The sequence below is a fragment of the Melanotaenia boesemani genome, chromosome 12 (genome assembly GCF_017639745.1).
Source record: "Melanotaenia boesemani isolate fMelBoe1 chromosome 12, fMelBoe1.pri, whole genome shotgun sequence".
Classification (NCBI taxonomy): domain Eukaryota; kingdom Metazoa; phylum Chordata; class Actinopteri; order Atheriniformes; family Melanotaeniidae; genus Melanotaenia; species Melanotaenia boesemani.
The window spans coordinates 21,812,646-21,834,318 of NC_055693.1; the positions used below are offsets into that span (position 1 = coordinate 21,812,646).

The window sequence follows — 21,673 nt, forward strand, 5'->3', positions numbered from 1 at the left end:
TACTTAAAGGCTTTCTATAGCTGCTGAAGTGTGTGGGAGAGGTTGAAGCATTTGGGTCATTTTCCACTCCCTGCTCTGTCTAACTAAAATCTGGTTGTCAGTCAGAAGGTTATTTAAAGAATGAATGTTAAACAGACCATAAAAATAAATTAAATGAGTATTTTTTTAAATTTAGCTTACAATTTGTATTGATAATTTAGGTTAGAGTTGTATTCTGTTGATTTTATGCTTTTGTGTGTTAAAAGCTTAATTTAAATTTAAAAATGCGAACATCTCAACAGATACATTCCTGCAAACTTCCCTTATACTGTTGGTTGGCCAAAACTGGTCAATTGTTTGCCCATTTCCATACCATATCTTATAGTTTATTTTTTTTTATGACAGGCTGAACAGCACATATCCAATATTTTAAAGACAGAGCCAGGCCACTGTCATCAGAGATTCTAAATCAAATATGTATCTTGGGTTTTTCAAAACAACCTTAGTCCAAAAAACGCCATGTTGCAATTCATCTGACTTTTATGTCATTGAAGTGACTTTTGCCGCTTGTCAGGGGCAGGCAGAGATATTCACAAGTCATTTTATGCAAATTCAAGTGAAGTCTCAAGTGTTTGAGTCTCAAGTCCAAGTCAAGTGTTAAGTCACTGCACCACGGTTTTGTTCCGACATGTCAATCGGAGCCACTGCAAGTGCAGTCCACCTAGCTGGACTCACAAGATCATGAAATCACAGTAGAATTGGAGAATCTTGTTATTCTCCACTTCCAGGTTAAATGTCTCATCATCAATGATGAAAAAAAAAAAAAAAAAAAAAAAACACTGAGACCCCCTGAACGTTTAAAGTCATAATGATTACATGGTTCAGCAGCAAAATTTTCTGCATGGGAGCTTTTATTTTGAAAAATACCAGAAGTTTTTACACTGCTCTCGTGTCTGATTTCCTGTCTGTCCCTATCTGAACTGCTGAGTTTGAAGAGTTCTGGTTGCATGCTCCGTCAAAATAGACTTGGCGTGTAAGTTTAGCGGAGAGCCGCGACAAGGCGCTTCTGGGGTGAATAGCAGCAGAGGCAGCAGCGCACACACCTACATTACACTTTTTTTTCCAGCCCCACGTCACATGCCAGCAACTGGATATCAACACAATGGAAGCTTTGAACATGCACCATGGCTAATTCAGCAAAGAAATACAAGAGGACATTATCAGAGGAAGCAAGGAAACGAGTGTGAAAAAGGGACAGATCTAGAGATAAGACAAAAGTCAACATTGGACTGACTTTTATTGGCTGGAAAGAGCTCAGAGAAGAGACAAGATGCAAAACAGATGCTGAATTAGCCCTCATAAGGAGGTGCCAAAATGTAAAAATTTGCCAAAATTTAATAGTGTACCTTTAAAAGAAGACAGACTGCAAAGACACACTACAAAAAGTTACATCCAAGCAGGATACATATGTGCTTCATCACTAACCCCTCTGAGGAATGCTGATTGCCGAATATAGTGCTGTCCTTTCAGAGGGACACTGTAGAGTTTTAAATTTTGATTTGGTTTGAACTTGCCACACATAGCAAGAAAAGCTTGGTAAAGTGGAATTGTGTGTTTTTCCATTGGTTGAAAGGCTGAAAGCATATGTTTCTCTGCATGGCTTCTTCTTCAAAAATAAATAAATAAATAAGGAGAAAAGCTTAAAACTCTTCTTGATCCTTGACCAGTTTTTAACCTTAACTATAAAAAGTTGTAAGTTAACTGTTAAAGTGCTGGTATGGATTGTTGAGGACTTTTCATACATCTACAGTAAGGATATTTGCTCAAGAAATCTTCAATAGGCTGAACGTTAATTACAAGCTGTTCATGCAGAACATCATTTTAATATAATTACAGTTTTTACTAAAGGTGAATGTAATGGTGAGACAAGCCCTCCCCTCCCCAACAACCTAAGAAGATGAAGAGGTTAATAGACTATCTGAATACATCGGCCATGAATATGTCACCACTGAGCTAATTTAGCAGCCCATTCTGCATTTCCACAGCTCTTATCTGTTTCCTCTTCTTCTTTTGTTTGATATCTTAACATGTTGAAATCTTCCTCCCACCTGTTATATCTTCCTCCCCTTCGTCTTCCTCCACCTCCTACCACCACCACTGTTCCTCCTACTCACTCCTCCACCTTTTATCAGGCCTCAGCCCTCTCCTCACTGTGCTCTCCATCGCCTCATCTACCTCCTACGTTCTGAACACTTTACATGCCGCCATCTCACTGAGCGTGTGTGTGTGTGTGTGTGTGTGTGTGTGTGTGTGAGTCACACAGATGCTGCATTGCAGGGCTCTCCTCTGAGGGCCATATCGCTGCAGGAGCCAGAGAGGCCAAGGATGTATGTTCTTGTGTCTCTAAGTGTGACTCTGTGTGTGCTCATATACACACTATGTTCAAACATGTGACTTTCAGAATGAATGTTTGAACATGTATGACTGCAGGTATATTGCGCAGACATGTGGTGGCTTGACAATACGATAATGTTTAAATGATCATTATGACCCTTTAGTGAATTTACTTGAAATTAAGGCGGGGTATTTACACAACTTGAACTTGTGAAAATTATTAAGCTAATCCTTTCTGTTTATTATTCCAGATATTTAAACAAATTTGAGACATATAATTATTTCCTCAATGAAATGCAGCCTGTTAATAGGAACCTCCTACGAAATACTGAACATTGACTTTTTGTGAATAATTTGCAGTAACACATAAGAAATGTGAAAAGACTTAAAAAGCAACCCATTGCATGTCAGCTTTAAGGTACTTTGAAAGATTACCTTATTAGAGCAGCTTTCAGTCCAGAGTCGTGGGTGTGCTTGCAAATGCTGCTTCAAAGACTTCCACGAATTATTTGAATTATGAGCTGCATTAAGAAGAGAGAAAATAAAACCAAAAGTACTGTAAGAGCTTCACCTGATGTGCCATTGTTCAGTTTGTGACATACTACAACACACCAGATTCACTCAAATGACAGTTTTGATTGTGCAAAGTTATTGTAAATGGCAAATGGTCTGTACTTATGTAGCGCTGTTATCCAAAGCGCTTTACATGTACGTCACATTCACCCATTCACACACACATTCACACACTGATGGCGGAAGCTGCCATGCAAGGTGCCCAACCACGACCCATCAGGAGCAATTAGGGGTTTGGTGTCTTGCTCAGGGACACATCGACATGAGTTCTCCGGGTCGGGATCAATATTACCCATAAAATATATAAATATAAAATAAATAAAGGAACACTGGATTTTTATAATACATACAATCTGAATTTATGCATAGTTCCATTTTAATAAAATTTCAATTTGTCATATGACCTAAAAAAGTATCAAAAGCTGAATTGTAATACTTTTGGGCTCATTACAAATATCATCTTTTCACAATGTACATCGATTGCTTTTTTGGTGTCAGCAGATCTTAAAAAGATCATCAAGTTATTAGGATTGAAAATAGTTTCAACTATATCACTGCACAACTAATATCAAACTTACAGCTTACACAGGACCATGTGCATCATTTTCTGCTGTTTTGACCATGTTGTTTTGGTCCAGTCTATTCAATCTTTTCTGCTGTGTTTCAATATAGTCTTGTAACTAAATCCATCATATTTTTGCATGAGAAGGATGAGAAGATAAAGCATCTACTGACCCTCATACAGACACTCACCTCTTGACGCCATAACCAACCTCAATACCTGTGAATTTCTTTTCTAGAAGCACAAAAACCAGGAAAGCCATGAAAGCGTGACTGCCTTTCAGTGGGGCTTGGTGCTGATTGTCTTGCTAAAGCAGCTCTTCTCTTCCCACTCAGTACCCACTTCCCACTCACAGCTCCTAGCAGCCTGCACTCACATGTACATCCACCCACACAGCCATTTCATCTGTGGAGGTAGCAGCCATTCTTTCTGTCTGTCTCTTTCTCTCTCTGTAAATGTTTCTCTTTCTCTCTCTGACAGATATTCATCACATCTCAAAGGTTTAGGACACATAAATGTGAGTCTGAACAGGATTAGCTTGATGCTATATAAGGTTTTGGTTTCATTCATTTAAGTATTACTGCATCACTGCCGCAAGCAATCCTGGCGCCGTGTGCAAATCTAATGCAGAATATAACAGTGTGTTTCAATCTGATAAGAAGTAAACATCTTTCTCACACCATTACAGTTTTAGCAAATGTATGTAGCACTGGTGTTTTAGCAAGTTCACCTGTGGTTTCCAGAGTCTAAAAACATGTATGTATGGACATATGATGGTGTCTTTACCTCTTCAAGTGGTCTGGGAATTTGGAAGTTAGATCTAAAAAATCTGCCCTCTCCCCAGATCTCACGAGGCAGTTGTCAAAATTGTTGGAGAAAAGCTGGAAGCCAAGGGAGGTCGTGTCTTAGTTGAACCTGTTGATTGAGGGAAAAAAAATTGTCACTAGTTTTCAGAATTGTTACATAACCTGTCGTGATTTGTTTCTCTGGGCAACAGCAGGACATCACACAGTGAGGAAATATTAGATTTCTTTAGCAATCTTAGAATAAAAACAAGTAGAATAAAAAAATGGTTCATTTTGTTATTCTTTCTTTGAGTTGCTCCACACCAAGAATTCCATATACAACTCTTTGGAATATAAGTTCAGAACAAAAAATCTTTAAAGACTTTAAAGAAAGTGTTATTTCTGAACTGTTGTAATAACAGTTGGATACATACATAATAGTTTCATAGATGCATAATAAAACTGGGAGTATAAATAAGTATAAATATCTTTATCTTTATCTGCCTTTTTGTCATAAGGTTTTACATCTCAGTTTCCCTCTTTAAGTCAGTTTAACTCAAAATAATGCAATTCAGTGCAATTCAAACTTTCTGACATTGCCTTACTTCACATGATTATTGTTAAACTAAGTAGAATTAATTCCATTAACTGCAGATCAGCTTATTTAAATAATGACATTAAATTATTATTTGTTAGATGAACTAAATTTTATTTAGAAAAGCATTATGCCTGCACATCTACTTCTTTACATACAGTACATCATGAAAAATACATGTTGTACTTTTGTACTATAAAATGTTTAAAATAGAATTAAAATGAAAGTCAGTCCTCTTGATAATTCATGAAAATGCACAATTTAAACCTCAATGTCAAATCCAAATGTGCCACCTTTAAGTGGGGCTTGAATCAGTTTTTTGGGTATATTTAATATCCCAGCAACCCACATATACAAATAAATAGGTTGTTTTTGTACTTTTTCAATCTGCAGCTGTGAATCTTATGTGGAAGAAATATGTCAGTTACTCGTGATCATACCACTGATAAACACTGATGTATCATTACAAAAGATTCTTTGGCATGATCGTATTTGAAGATTTAAGGAACACGATGTACTGTTGTTCTGATGCCACAGATTGTGTTTTCATTTATTCTTTTCATTTTTTTTTTAATGGTTACATAAATGATGTCTAGCACCAATTAGATGTTTCCACATCAATCATCACATCATACTTCACTTTCAACCTCCTTTCTTGGGGAAAAATACCATTTCATCTTTTTATTGTCCTCATCCTCATATCACCTTGATCATACAACTATTTTCTTTCCTCACAGCCAGTGACCAGCTTCTGTTATGTTATATGTTATGTTATATCTGACTGGTGAAGCACAAGTCTAAGACCTCAGATACATGATAATATGACATCAGAAGACATCAGAAAACTATGATGTCATAAGTTTTCAATATATGGCTGCCTTATTTCCTAAGTCCCATTTAATATATAAAATTATTCCTACATGTCAGCGAGTCTGTGTAAGAGTATGTACTCTGATTTCCTCCTTTTTAAAAAAAGTTCAAGTGATTTGCCTTAATAATTGTTTTAAACGTTTTCGATATGTATACTCAAACTCATTTCCTAATTACACATGTATATAAATGCAAATGTAAAAGTGAATGAATGAACAGGGTATTAGGAGTGTGTATTTTATTGGCAAAAAGTGCATTAAACAATGGGCCTCGTTCACCTATATTTTCTTCAGTTCTATTGCTTAGAAATCTTAAAAGGTCATGAGACTGAAGGACCATGTACAGACACAGACAGAGGTGAGACAGAGACGCGGTAAAAATAAACATAATACCAAAAGAAAGTAATAAACATTTTAAAATTATAATAAATAAATAACAATGTGTGCTGAAACCTGTTTCTCCTGTGATACACTTAGATTTAAATGTTATAAAAGTAGTTTCATTTTCAAAAAGGCAATTAATTGCTCCTGAACTTGGACAACGAGCCTGCTGGTCCCATGAGCACATCAGGATGCACATCCTTGTGGTGTAATGGTTGAAGAGGTAAGTGGTACACCATAGAATAAATTTTCATCTCTCTTTACATATCTTCTCCGGTTTTAAAGCTTTAAAAAGTCAGCAACTGCCACCCGCAGTGTCAAATCACATCTAGGATTCCTATAAGATACAGTGTGTTCTATGAAATTTGTGCATCTCATTAAATGAAACATTCTGGTTATACTGAAGGTTGGTCAATGATGTTATTAGCCACAAAGCCAGGGCATAACCTCAATCTCCTAATAAAACTAATCATAATAATAAAAAGTCACTGTTGTGTGAATGTTCATTATGAAAAGATATGTCGCAATTAGCCATGTGTCACCAGCTGAGACACATGCCCATGAAGCCAATCTGTAAGATGAAGGAGTCCCACACTTCTGGAAAGCAGCCATTCATTCCTGGCTTTGGGAATGATATTGTTTAAGTTGACATGTAAATAAGGCTGGTGAGGGGGCTTTAATGTGCATGTGTGTGCAGCATATTGCATCAATGGTTTTAGTTATACCAGGAATAGAATTAAATCCTTTGTTTAAGAGATGAGGATGGGGTCTGGGACTCGGACTCGAGTCACACTTAATCCTATTTCCAGTAACTTGAGACAAGAATTAGACTCGCAAGTTGAGACCTCTGAAAAATCTTCTATTTTTTAATGTTTTATTTTTTAATGATTTTCTCTGTTTGATCTGTCTGCTGCCTGTGTACTGTCATTTCCCCAACTATAGCATTACACAAATACAGACACGTCTGCACATACAATCAATCAAAATAATGGCAGCACTATTAAAATCTTTATTAGAAGGGGACAAATGTAAGAGAATCAAACTACAAAATCTGTTATATAAAAATCCAGAAGGATGGACCCACAACATCCACCTTCATCCACCTTAAAACACACCTGGAGAGGTTAGCCACTGTTATATAAAAGCTATGTAATTGTCCAATGACTCCATTCAAATGTATTTATGTTTTAAACAAAAGTTTTAAAAAGGTTTTATGGCTGTAGCTGATAGCAGAGTCTTAAAAATGTCCAAAATTGACAAAGAGCATTAAAACTACTGGAATTTGCATCTTCCTTGTCAGAACATATTCACACAGTAAAGTTATGGTCTTCTTAATCTTCTTATTCTAGAGCTTAACTTCACTAAATTTCCACTCTCCCTGAGGGTAACTTTATCGTTCTCATAATATCTTGCATCCCATTTTTATGTCTATAACTACTTTTTTCTGCTTTGAGGATCTAATCCTTTTATTTTTAAATATTTACTTCCTACAGTATTTTCCTACAGTAGGAACTCCACCAATATCCACTGTAATCCATACTTTTGTAAAAATATCATAAAATATGCTGCATGATATATCTTTATTAGCATAAGGCTTACATGCTGACAAGGGCTTCTGGGTGAGTCACCAACACCAAGAGCCTTTCCTTTCACAAGACGTGCTTTAACATTCCTATATTGCACTGAATAAAAGGGAATATGGAGTTCTGGAAGAGGGAGGAAGGCTGACACATTGGATGCTAATACAGTTCATTTAAAAACGTGTGACAGAAGTCTGATACTGAGGGGCCAGGCAGCTGCATCTTTTAAAAGTAAAAGTAAATTGAACGGATCTTCTGTGGTAAACATTTATTAGATTAACCAGTCTAGTTTTAAGCTGAACAATGTAACTTTTCGACCGTGACATTTATTATTTTTTGGGGACGCCGCTAACTCACTAATTATGTTGTTAGGGGGCGCGTCACTACGAAAATCTGCCAAAGTCCATTTCGATTTTCATGTAAACTTCAAAATGTTTAACTTTTCAGTACTTAATTTTATTTTTTAATGCCTGTTTGAACATTTCCTGCAATACTCTTGCAAGGTTTATTAAAATTCAAGATGTGAGAATAAATGTGGCATTGCAAGCCAAGTGTTTATTATTATTATTAAGCTCTGTTTTCAATCATCCTATTCTGTTCTCGTACTTCAAAGAACATGGAAGGAGCAGAGTGACTTCTTTCTAACCTGTAGCTCAGAGAGTTTGAGTTTCATGGAAAGAGACGCAGTTTGGGCTTTTTGCTTGTGCTCTACAACAGCTGAGGGTCACATGAGTCATACATCAGATAAAAGCCTTGGACAGGCTTGTATGTTCTGTTTAAATACAAATTTCCACACAGCATATTTTACAACAGAAGACAAATTTCCAGCTCATGGTGAAATGCTGTTTCATGAAAAATAAAATAAACTTTTTTTTTTTCAAGAATGCTAATACTCGCAAAACTTTAAGAATAAAACAATGTGATTACTTCTGTGTAAAGCCAGGAAAAAAAAAAAAAACTGAGGCTCATTATGAGATTATTGTGCTGCCCTCCATGATCAACCCAACTTTAATTATGTCTGGCCAAGACTTTCCAATAAAAATGCAAATGAAATGCCTTGGACAGAAATGTCTCATAATTAATCGAGATCAAAAACGAAAAAAAAAGAAGGAAAAAAAAGCAAAATGTGCATAAAATTAGAGTAGTGATGACTGACATCAGACATAACAAAGAACCATGGCCACACTGGTGAGGGCCTTGAGCCACCTTCCATTTTTTAACATCTTCCATTCAAAAGATGGAAGCAATACAGTCACAATGACCCTCATTTATCAAACAAATGTATGACGGAAATCTGTGCGCATTACTATTTCCATGCAAAGTTTGGCATTCATTAATTTAGACATAAACATGGGATACAATCAAATCTCGTGACAGGGTTGCTGAAGGACAGGTGGATGTGTCTCGGACCAGCAGGGGGAAGCTGCTGTACTCTCCGGAGAAAGTCTGCGACATAATTCTGTCCTTTGCAGTCCTGCACACCATGCTCTGGCTAATGGAGCCTTTTGATGCCCCGGCACAGCCAGTGGAGCAGATGCCCAGGGAACCTTGCCCAGAGACACAAGCTGATCCGTCATTTTTAACAAGTAACTTAGCCGATACCTTAAAGTTGTGTAAGTGCTCTGTTCAATCAGTAGGCTAATGTTTTTCATGCTGTACTCTGAAATTTGCAGTTCTTTACTGTACAGGTAAAAATGCTACCAGGCTACCAGTTTTCTCTTTTGGAGGCTATAAAAAGTGGCTTTATATAAAAGAACCTAATCGTGCTTTGCTAATACAAGTAAACACAGACATTTAACAGTTTGCAAAAGTTTAATTCAATGTTTTTTGATGTTTTCATTTATCTCAGCATGTTGTTTATATTTTCACAAAGTAAAGAATTTTGTCTTTCAGCTACCAGGCATGGGCTATCCATCCTGTCAGATGCAGAAATTCTCTGATGATACTGCCTTGTTAGGCCTGATTTCTCAGGATGATAATCTGGTCTACAGGGAAGAAATTGACTCTTTTGTTGGTTGGTGTGAGGCCAATTTCTTACAGCTAAATGTTAACAAAACACAGGAGTTCATTTTTGATTTTAGGAGAAAAGGGGGAACAGTCTCTCCAGTGGTCATGAAAGGCCAGGCTATTGAAATAGTTGAAAGTTATAAGTATCTTGGAGTTCATCTGGACCATAAATTGAACTGGAGGAAGAACAGTGAAGCTGTCTTCAAAAAGGCCCAGTCCAGCATGTTCTTTCTGAGAAAGCTTCATTCTTTTGATGTGAGCAGGAGGCCCCTGTCTGTCTTTTATCAGGGGATCGTGGCCAGTGTCTTGTTTTATGCTGTACTTTGTTGGGGTGGGAGCATCACCTCGGAAGACAAAAATCGGATGAACAAACTGATTAAAAAGGCCAGCTCAGTGGTGGGGCTGAGCTTGGACTCTGTGGACATTATTGTGGACAAGAGGATGAGGTCCAAACTAAGAACTGCTCTGTCTTTCACAGACCACCCTCTCCACAGTGTTCTAAGTGAACTTAAGAGCTCTTTTAGTGGGCGATTGGTGATGCCTCGGTGCTCAACCGAACGTTTAAGGAAGCCTTTTGTTCCTGCTGCTGTGCGCTTTTATAATGAGCACTTTTTATGATTTTCTTTTAATCTGTATGTTTTAATGGTTGTGTTCTGTGTTGCAATGATGTCATAATGGTGTGTAGCAGAGTCTATTAATGTAGTGTTGAAGTTGTATGTTTTTGTGTTAAGCGTCCTTGGCAATGTAGTTTCCCCCCTCGGGATTAATAAAGTTATCTTATCTTATCTTATCTTATCTATTATCCAAATTAAAAACTAAAAAAATGAATAAAACATTAATCATGGGCATATATTGCCACTTATTGAGAATTTTATTCATACCTCAGCCAGAGTCAGATCAACAACGACGAGGCTATTAACTGCCTGCGTGATCCTCTTCCATGTAGCGTTCATGTGCATGTCTTTGACTCTGGTTTTTAGGCTGCCAAACAGCACCTCCTAATTCTTTTCCACCTCACATGTGAGGCTTTCAATCTCGACCTCCGAAAAGTTTATTTTCTTTGGCAGAATGTCTCCTCTACGAGGAGCTTTGAAGTGGGATCTAGTGTTGTTTATGATTTATTAAAACAAATACACACACTGCTGTGGGCATAGCCAATGGCAATGAAAAAAACTAACTAGCAAACAAAAAAAACATCCGACATTGTGTCCAGCCACTAACATCAACTCTCCCTCACACAGAAATACAGCTGGATCAGAACATCACATCATACCATCACAGTCCAAATGAATAAAAAATGGTCCGACATCAAAGTTAATGTAAAAAGTAAAAATGCTGCACATCAGTCAAGTGTTGCAGCCTCAGGAGGAGGTTTAGAGATGATGGAGCTTCCATCATCAGAGAAACCTGCTGACTTCCTTCCAACACATTTTAGAAACAGTGGAAACTAAGCACAGCATCACAAGCCATCCACAGATATAGGCCAGGAGGTGGACACAAATGAGGCCAGCATCTCCACTGCAGCTCATCAGCCAGAGGCACACATTAGCTGCTGAGGCCCACCAGTCTGACTAGTAGGCTAATGACCAAAACTGAGCTGGAATCCCATTGAGAGTTAAGATAAAACAACTACTCACTCCAAAATAGGCTAAATGTGTGTGCACTTTGCAGCCATTTTGTCTTTAGAAGGTTACAGAAACAGTGTATAAAAGGAACTTTCAGTATGTTATAGTCTTTCACTTTCAAACAAGAGTTTGCATTGGGTACGCATATTCTTAAGGCAGGTTTAAAATTTGCATGGCGGGGCACACAGATCCAAGCAAGTGTGTTTTTTGTACATCCCGATCTGTATGTGGAACATGGTGTACAGAGGAAGATTATTCCATCAATGGATTTTTTTTCTTCCTTGATGGCACGGGCATATTCCAAGATGCCAGGATTCATCAAGCTCATATTGTGAAAGAGTGGTTCAGGGAGCATGAGACATCATTTTCACACATGGATTGGCCACCACAAAAACCCCCTTTGAAAATCTCCGGATGTGCTGGAGAAGGCTTTGTGGAGTCATCGGACTCTCCCATCATCAATACAAAATCTTGGTGAAAAATGAATACAACACTGGATGAAAATAAATCTTATAACATTGGAAAAGTTTACTGAAACAATGCCACAGTGAATGCACATCATAATCTAAGCTAAGGGCGGTCCAACAAAATATTAGAGTGTGTGACCTTTTATTTGGTGGCGCTTTTTGGGGGTGGGGTGGGGTGGGGTGGGGCAGGCAGTGTATTTGTTCTGAGCATGAAAAAGAGATTATATCTTTTCAAAGAAAAATAGTGTTCATATTCGATGAGAGGTGGATGAATCAAAATCATTTCAATTGCTGATAAAACTATAGAATCAACATTGTCCTGTCAATATATGATCTTGAAAATGTTTCTGATTATTACTGCTCCTTACACTCAAGTAAACTATCTGTTCATGGTCACAATGCCTCAGAACCTGCTGACTTTATCATGCAGACAACTACCCACGTAAAAAAGAATTGCAAATCAATATCAGAGATTTTAGAGTCTACCAACTGAAAATGTGCTGTAAGAAAACTGTAATTTACCCAAGCTGCTTATTAACAAATCCAAGGAACACAGAGATTGACAACCTGTGCTCTATCTAAAATCTGGGCTTTGAACTATTTTCCAACTGGCTGACCATTTGTCCCATTTTTTCTTCTTCTGTGAAAATATTTTTCACTGCTAGAAAATTATTATCAGTTTATTGTCCTCATTAAAACCAACCAAAATGTAGCAGTGTGCTATTTTCAAAGTCATGTGATGCAAACACACCACACATAAACCTCACACCCACCGACACACACATGCTGAGTGATCACACCATCTGATCCCGTAGACACACACATACTGATTAAGCATACACACACATTGAAAGTGCTTTGTTCTGTCTCCTGAGACTGCACATCCAGCAGTCACCTGTCAGCTCACATGTAATGCAGTTAGTAGGAGTAGTGCATTTGTGCATGTGTCTGTGTGTGGGTGTGTGTTTTAAGTGACCAAGCCTTCTTCAAAAATGCAAGCACCTCATGTATTGTAAATGGCCTCATACACGGAGTTCAAATATTTGCTGATTCTTTATGAACTTTCGAAAAGTAAAAATGCTCCTAGCTTTGGATTATTCAGTAATGCTATAAAGTTTGCTGCTTAGAAAGTTTAATTGTAAATCATAAGGTTATGTAAAGGCTTAGCTTTTTATGGCTGTGTGATTTGCAAGCTGAGGCCTTCCCCCACTGCTTGTATAATGCTGCAGGAACAAGACAGGCATTTTGGAAAGGACATGGCTGATAAATGTGGTCAGATGTTTGTCAATCATATGAAATTTTATACAGACATTTATGAATCATACTTTGGTGATTTTGTTTTAATCTTCTTAATGAGACTGACATTTTTGTTTGTATCATGAAATATTGCTCCAGACACTGGAAAGATTGACATTATATTTACACAACACATTTTCCCTTTAGGATGAACTGCTGTGACATTTCATTTAGCACCATTCTAATGTCAGCACTATAAGTTCTGCAAAGCTTTGGTTTTTGACAACAAACACAAATCCAAGCTCTTGTTTGCTTTGTTGCTTTAAGCTGAAAAGTCATGACAGTGTATTTGTGGGCATGTATCATGGTGTGAATCCACATACCCCACCTTTAGCTTAGAAAAAAGTTAAGACTCTGTGTTACATTCATGCTGCTGGGGTTTAACATGCATGATCATAATTAGGGGCACATTTTTCAACTTTGTGTAAATGTATGTATGAGCATGTTTTCTGTGCAATTAATACTCCTTTATTTTATCTCCAGAATAATTTTGAATGAGTGATACACTTTTTTTAATGAAGTGAGAAACAGTGAGAGCATAACAATTTACCATGTTGGTTACAACAGCTGATGAGTGACTTAATTTTTCCTCAAACTCAAGTTTGAGGTTTCAAGGCTTCAATAGTCTTCAAGTTCAGTTTGAATGGGTGAATAATGCTCAGTGCCCAGTTTACTGCTGCTTCACTTTACTGGTGCTGTTTGCTGAGGCAAGTTGAGAGGCGGTTTTGTAGGTGGCAGCCAATCAAAAGGCATGACTACATTCCCAAATACTTTGCAACTATGGACTAAATGTAACTCGTTCCAGTCCAACTGAGCTCGCCCTACAATATGTTCATAAAAACAAAACTGGGCCACTGAGCCACACTGCAAATAAGGGTTCAAAAATCTTGGATTGATAATATTTTCCTTCCTCCTTTCTCTTTTTAAGCACAGAGTCACAGCTTACTTCTACCCATGTTTGTGTTTAACAGCGATTTGTGTTTAACAAATTTATGAAAAGTGGCGTTCAGCACAATGAATCCTTAAGTGACCAGAGAAGAAGTTCGGCTCTTTAGTGTTTTTATGTGACTTTCCACTATGAACTGTTCTCTGGATTCTGACACTTAAAAACAAATTGTGCTCTCTATAGTTTTGGAAAAGTACATACAAGCATTTAACTTCTCTTCAAAAGATTGTTCTTTTAAGTGTGTAATTTCGGTTGATAACTGTATGTATGAGCAGCCTGATAACAAAAACCAGAAAAAATAGAGCAAGGGTCAGTAAAAGACAATATGTTAGCTGAATGAGATCAAAATGAAAGGGAGGTGGACAAGAAGAGAGAGAGACAGGAAAGATGGAAAATGAAAGAGTCTAGCCTGAGGAGTGGTGATGGTGATGGGTGGCCTGAGCCATTACATCACTGCTGCAGTGGCTGACAGTATAAACATTAGATTCTCTCTTCATCTCACTCTCTGTTCATAAAACACACTAGTGAATAAACACACTGGTATGAACAGCTTAATTTCTTCAGATTTTTTTTAATTCCCTTTTTTATGTGACAACTGATGTGATATTTCGATTAATATCAATATTTAAAATTCACCAAAAAGTGATGCAGAGGGCAGAAAGTATCCGGAATAAAACAAACTAGGTTAAATCACATTCAGGCCCCCTGCTTTAAGTTCTATAGAGAGTCAAAACTACTGAGATGATCAAGACATTATCCAAAATATTTGCAAATGAAGGTGCACTGTGGGCCATATTTTGGACTTGTGCTTATGATCTTTGATCTGTGAAGTAGTTTCTTTGCTGTCTTTGGCAAGAGTGAAGCACGCTAAATACTTTCCTTGATCAAAAAGTACAAATTTTGTCAGACATTAGTGGAACTTCTCTCTTTGTATGCTTGCAGAATCTTTTTTTTTCAATAAGCAAAATTAGATTAATATAAATTAAATATGTAAAAATATCTCTTTAAACATATCAGATGAGAGCCTCAGCTAAAAGAAAGTTAGGTGTGTTGAAAAGGTTTTTAAATAATAGAGCTGTATGTGTGTAGTAGATGACGACTATGATCTGTCACCCCCAATTGTAGCTGCTTGTTATTTGTAGGTGTAATAATTAAAATATAATACAGAATAAAAGTGGGGCATGACCAGGTCAGGCTTGCCTGCATCTGCTTTAACAACCACCTTGTGTGATGGAGGGTGAGGGGCAAAGGACGAAGGAGAGGCCAAACAAACAGGAGAAGGTCAAAGAGACCTGCTGGGAAATGCCACTAATATTTTACCTCAAGAAGACAGCAGGAGAGAGAAACACTGAGAAGGCTTAAACGTCTTCACATCAAATACTCTCACAGTGTTTGAAGTCCACATTGCTGCTGAAAACCAAATAACACTCCACTATAATGTTTATTTGCCAGAGCTGGGAAACCCACACAGAAGTGCTGAATGATCAATATGGATTGTAGTCATTAATATTTGAGTAATGACTACATGAATATTGTCACCTGTAGACAATTTTTATAAATGAAAAACTAAGATAAATGGCTCCATCAGCACAGTTGAGAATAAAGCTTCTTATGTTCATCACCTATTCAGACATTTTCTCTTTAAATATCTAGTATTTGTTCACTTTCTACCAGAGTGATATGGGTAAATTGTGTTTTTCATTGACATGTTTAATTGTGTTTTTAAAAAAAAGTATTAAAAATTAAGTTAACTGTCAATATCATACTAAAATGTGAAAACTCAATAAAAAAAAGAAAAGAAACCATTACTCTGCTTTAATTTCAGTTGAATCATAGACTCTAGATAAAAGATTGCCAAGTGTCAGGCATAACGTCGAAGCAGAGGTGTCTTAAGGTGCAAGACCAGTGACAGCCAGTAGGATAAAATACATCTCTGACTCAAACAGAACTTCAGATAACACCGTCTTTCATAAAATACAAAGTAAATTCATTTAAATTAAAAATTTAAATTAAAGCAATTTTGCTATAGGTGTCCTGGTGCTTGTGGTTTTTTTGTTTTGTTTTGTTTTTTTTAGTGATGCGACCTGTGCATAGATATTAGTCTTCAAACATACACATTTTTCAAGTATCACAGTCCTGAATTTCCATCTCAAGTGTTAAATGGTCAGTAAACTGCATTTTTATGTCTTACCAAGCTAGATCGGAGGTTGGTGAGTTCATCTTTGTCAGGAATTTTTATTTGTCTGCTCCAATTGGCAGAGAAATGATCAGACCTGACTAAAGAAAATAATGTGGACAAAAAGAGTGAATCTATACTGTTTCAATTAGTGGGGATAATCTGCCTGTGTCACTGCACCTGAACCACGTGAACCCGAAGCAGCCCAAGGGAATTACTGTCTGGGACGTCTAGACATGCCCATACACACAAGACACTAACACAGCCTTTATTTTTACACACATGCCATAAAAAACTGATCCAGTGACCGAAAGAGTTCTGAGTTCAGAAATCTTCATAAATGAAATACATTTGTGTATTTGAGAAGACAAAAACATATTCCAGTATAACAAAGAGAAGCAGCTGGGATGGACACAGTATTGCTTTTATTTTCTGCTGGTGGGCCCACAGTGAGACTAAAACTGTTCCTATATGCAATCAGCATAGTGACGCAGCATCTTTGCAGCACATCCAAAGGCATCTGTGGTCAAAAGAGAGAGGAGAAAAAGAAATACACAAAACAAAGAAAGAGGGGGGAGAGACTCACCTGGCTAGATGAAATGATGTTTGCGATTCTCAGAGGGAAAGGATAACATCCGAGACCTGAAAGGATGAAAAGGAGGGGAGGCAGCAGTGAAGGGAAGAAAGAGGAGGAGAGAGAGAGACAGAGAGAGATTAGGGGGTGCAGTTGCAGGTGGTATCACAGTTAAGACACATCTTAGTATATCTTAGGATACAGAGGAGAAGCCCTAAGCAGCCGGCTAATGGTTCATAGAGAATAAAAAGACAAAGAGACAGTAATGAAAGAAGAAGTCATCAGTGTGAATGTGTGTTGTTCCTTCGGCTGCAGCCACTTTCCTGCTGCTCTGTCCTTCTCACACAGAGAAACACACGTGTACAATGGAAAGAAGATACAACATGCAATTCATCAGATACAAAGCTGCATACAAGAGTAGACACACACTAATTGGCTTTAGCCAAAACAGCCACAGTGTGAACAAAGCAGAACTTGCAGACACTTTGGGCTGTTGTAACAACTATAAAGCTGTCTCAGTCATTAAAATCTAGTTTGCAATTAAATGTTTAACTGTTTAATGATTTTTATGATATTGTTATATTATCAACCTTGTAATAGTTTAATATTACATCTACATCTTATGAAGAATCGTTATTCAGGTAATAAATATGGTTAATAGGAATAATGGTGTCCCATTCAACATTGAAATGGTGAAAGATGACTAGGGAATACTAATGATAATATGTTTATGTCTTATCTGCTCAACATGCCAAAAATGCTCACTGTGGAGGATCAAAATGTTAATTAAAGGGTTGGGGCAGTTGTCTAAATGTTAATGCCTTGAAATCCTCAGCTAAGAAGCCCCAAAACTGTGACAACAGCTGTGAACGTGATCGGTGTTGGTGCAGCAGGACTGTGGACACTGATGTGTCAGTTTCTGTGACCATAATTATGCAATGGTCCAATTGGCTTCATGTAAAGCCACTGCCTTCCTCAGAAAAGATTCTCAAGGCTATGTGTCAATGTCAGAAGACCCACCAATTTTTCTGTGACTTGATTCATAGTACACATGCCCAGAATACCTATGTTTTCAGATGACAGTTATCTGTGCATGCATAGTGTGGGATTCTTAAAGTGGACTACTAGACCTGCAGACATGTACTTGCTGCTTCATGCTACCTACTGACCAAAGTAGGCTGAAGCAAGAATTTCTGGAAAAAGACAATAAAAGTAAAGTTTGAACAGAGCCGTTGCACGGACTGCGTGAACTCTGGCTTCGCCCGACTAGGGAGCCTTGCGCCTGCAGTCCTGTTTTTTTTTTTTGTTTTTTTGTTTGTTTGTTTGTTTGTTTTTTGTTTGTTTTTTTAATAGCTAAATACATTAGTCATATATAATTTTGTCTTTACCTGTCAGGATCACATAAAAACATAAATAAAAAACAAACCCATTCTTATTGTCACTGTCATTTGGCCTCAATAAAGACAAAAGAGTGGGAAAGTTAACATGTCAGCTGCAAGACAAAGCGACCGATTTTGCAAGCATGAATCGGGATCTGAGAAAATTAAATATTTTTAAAAATTAAAAAGAAGGAAGAATTTAATAAGTCACTGCAGGGATCGCTGGATTTATTTAAATTTATTAAATTTATCAGCACTTCCAGAGATGTTGTGGCTGAGCACAAGCTCAAAGCTAGTAGGTCTGAATATGCTTATATGGTGACAAGAACTAGCATTCAGTTGAGCTGGATCACACAGATAATTTTCTCTTTTTTAATATTAAAATTTATCAGTATTCCCCAGAAGAAGAGGTCCGGCTAATGCCTGATGAAGAGCATTGCTCCAACAGTGATGCATCGGCACATCTTGTATACCTTAACGATCCCAGCAATTGGCCCGTGCAACAAAACAGTGGATTTACTTGTGGATAAAAGACCGGTCAAGTTCTCCAACTTCGATTTCCCCACGAATAACTTCTATGTAAGAAAGTTGCCCAATAATAAAAAAAGCTTGCAGAGAGTGGCATGTATATTCAAAGAAAACAGATTCTGTGTTTTGCTTTTGTTGCAGGCTGTTTAACAAGAGGACAAGTCAGCCCAAATTAGCTAATGATGGCAATAATGATTGGAGACATTTGAATATTCTGCTGAAACAACACGAAACATCCCCTGATCAAATCACACATGCAAAATGGATGAAGACAAAGATTAGATACAGACACAGCTATTGATGAGAGATAAAGAGAGAAAAGGCACACCATCATGGACGTTCTGACATGCATTTTAGCAGCTGTGCAGTATTTGTCTGAGCACAATTTGGCATTTCGAGGAACAAATTCAAAGCTTTATGAAGAGAACAGTGGTAACTTTTTGGGATTAATACAGATGATTGCTAAATTTGATTCTACTATGCAAGAACATGTCAGATGCATAGGAAATAAGGGAACTTATACACATTATCTAGGACCTCAGATCCAAAGTTATTAAATTTCTCTTATGGCCACAAACTTCAAAATGTATTGTTAATGGCGCTAATAAAGTAAAATATTTCTCTGTCTGATATGGGCAATCAGGAGCAAATGTAGCTGATTCTTCATTTTGTCAATATGACATCATTAGAAGTGGATGTAAATTTCACAGACTTCATCCCAGTGAACGACCAAACTGGAAAGGGACTATTAAATGCTCTCTTGGTGGAACTAGAGGACCTTGGACTTAGCATAAAAGACTGTCAGGGCCAAGGATATGATAACAGAGTGAATATGAAAGGACAAAAATCAGGCAGTCCAAGCCTATGTTGTGTGTCTCAATTTTTCTAAAAGCACTGTCATTTTTTGGTATTGTACAACTTTATACCATTTTTGCAGGCTCTTCTAAACGATAGGAAATACTCAAAGCAAAAGTCTCAAATCTCCCAGTTAAATCTCTGTCTGAAACAAGGTGGGACAGTCAGGTAGAGAGTGTAAAAGCAATACGCTATCAAACAAATGATATTAAGGATGCTTTGCTCAAAGTGTCAGAGGACTGTAACAACCCCAAAATTAAAAGTGAAGCCAAGTCATTAACTAATGAAATGCATAGCTTTGAATTTATCATGTCTATGGTGATATGATATTTTGTTTGCTGTGAACACCGTCAGTAAGACACTCCAGTCAAAGGACACGCAGCTTGACATGGTCTTATCGCAGCTAGATGGATTAATTGACTTTATACCAAATTACAGACATTAGATTTGCAGTCTGATTTTTTGTCTGCAAAAGCTCCTGAAACAGAGATTGCTTCTGATATGGCCACTGAACCTGTAATAAAAGCAACATGGCGCGTGAAACGCAAACATAATGAAAATGAATATACTCCAGAGTAGGTGTTTATGACAGACTATTTTAATGTGATAGTGGACCAAGCCCTCATTCTCTCGTTACCCGTTTTAAACAAATGCAGGAGTTTGGCAACATGTTTGGATATCTTTTTAAACTTGACTAAACTGCGTGAAACGGAGAAGACTGACCTGCAAAGACAGTGCACAAAAATAAGTGATTCTCTGAGCACGTCCAAATCTCAGAATGCATCAGACCTATTCGCAGAGATAAGGATAATTCACAAGATAACTCCAAAGGGAAAAACTACAGCACTTAACTGTGAGATCGTGCTCAGGATCCTATTGACTTTTCCAGTAATGGTGATCTTATTGCCAAGTTTGCGGCCAAGAAGGCAAGGAAAGTGACTGACATAAGTTTCTGAGCAGTTCATACATGGTGAGTCCAAACTGTGTAGTAAATATGTTGTGTATAGTTGTAATGAAAATGAAAGTATATTATGAATGAAAAGTGTTCTAACCTACTTGTTTAAAATGTCACAATGCCAAAATAAAGTGACTCAGCTGACTTGATGTAAAGCCACTCGTTGCACAGTTGATATGTTCTCCCATTAAATAGATAGCAAAAAGTCATAGCTGTGACAATGTGTATGAAAAATGCAGTATTATTCTACTTGATAAAAATGTATTGCAGCAGGATTATGCGTGCAGTAGGACTAGAAATGCTGTATCTATGTGCCTGTTATTCATGCATAATTGCGCATCCATGTCAAAGGGCAGAGCCTCACACCATCCCTGCGATGGCCCTGGGTATGAAGCATGAAGTATGAAGCTATTAAGATCTGGTATGAAAACCTAACATGTACCTAAGGCCTACATGCACAAAGAATGACTGAAAGATGACCAGCAACATTATGAGACACAAGAGCATCGTGGTTTTCTATTTAATTTATTCAGCAGTATTTGTTATGTTAACTTCTTTATGGTTAGCCAAGCAGTGAGCTAAGGTGTCAGTCAAAGCCACCTGTCAGTCATTTATTAAGTGTCTGTGCTTGTTTCACAGCTTCATTGAACTAATGCCAGTCTGAATCTGGTCAAAATGAAGGCCTGACGGGAGAAGAACGCAACAGCTTTTTCTCCATTATCACACAGTGTCTGTCTGAATTTTCATCATCATTTAAACTTCACTTACTTACATAGAAACTTTTTTTTTTACCTTAGATGGTAAATAGGTCCAAGAACTTTTCTAATCTTGTTATTTCATTGAGGCTTTGACAAACAAGAAATATTAAAGTATGTCATTTTAATGTAACATCCAACCATTGTACAAACTAGTTGTTGTGAATACAAGGCATAATCTACAGCACACACATTTCATGAGACACAACAGATTATAGAAACAAGTGCTGACTCAGTGGCTCATCCTGCGCCTGGATTAACCTTTACATTTCACCTCTGATGGATGATCAGTAAGCAGCCCTGCACAGCTTTTTCCATGTCATGCCTTTACTTACAAGCTGTTCTTAATCAGATCAAATGAAGTTTGCAAAAAAAGGTGACGTCTACACATG

General features: G+C 37.4%; 1 protein-coding gene across 1 annotated transcript in view; it reads right to left on the reverse strand.

Moving 5' to 3' along the window:
• Positions 1 to 16,901, reverse strand: part of map2 (microtubule-associated protein 2) — a 72,576-nt gene extending 55,675 nt beyond the window's left edge. Inside the window, exons 1-3 of the mRNA XM_042000944.1 lie at positions 16,822 to 16,901; positions 4,295 to 4,423; positions 2,809 to 2,894 (exon numbers count right to left, since the gene is read on the reverse strand). The gene's annotated coding sequence lies outside the window, so the exon portion shown is untranslated. The remainder of the gene's footprint in view (positions 1 to 2,808; positions 2,895 to 4,294; positions 4,424 to 16,821) is intronic.
• Positions 16,902 to 21,673: the final 4,772 nt, after the last annotated feature.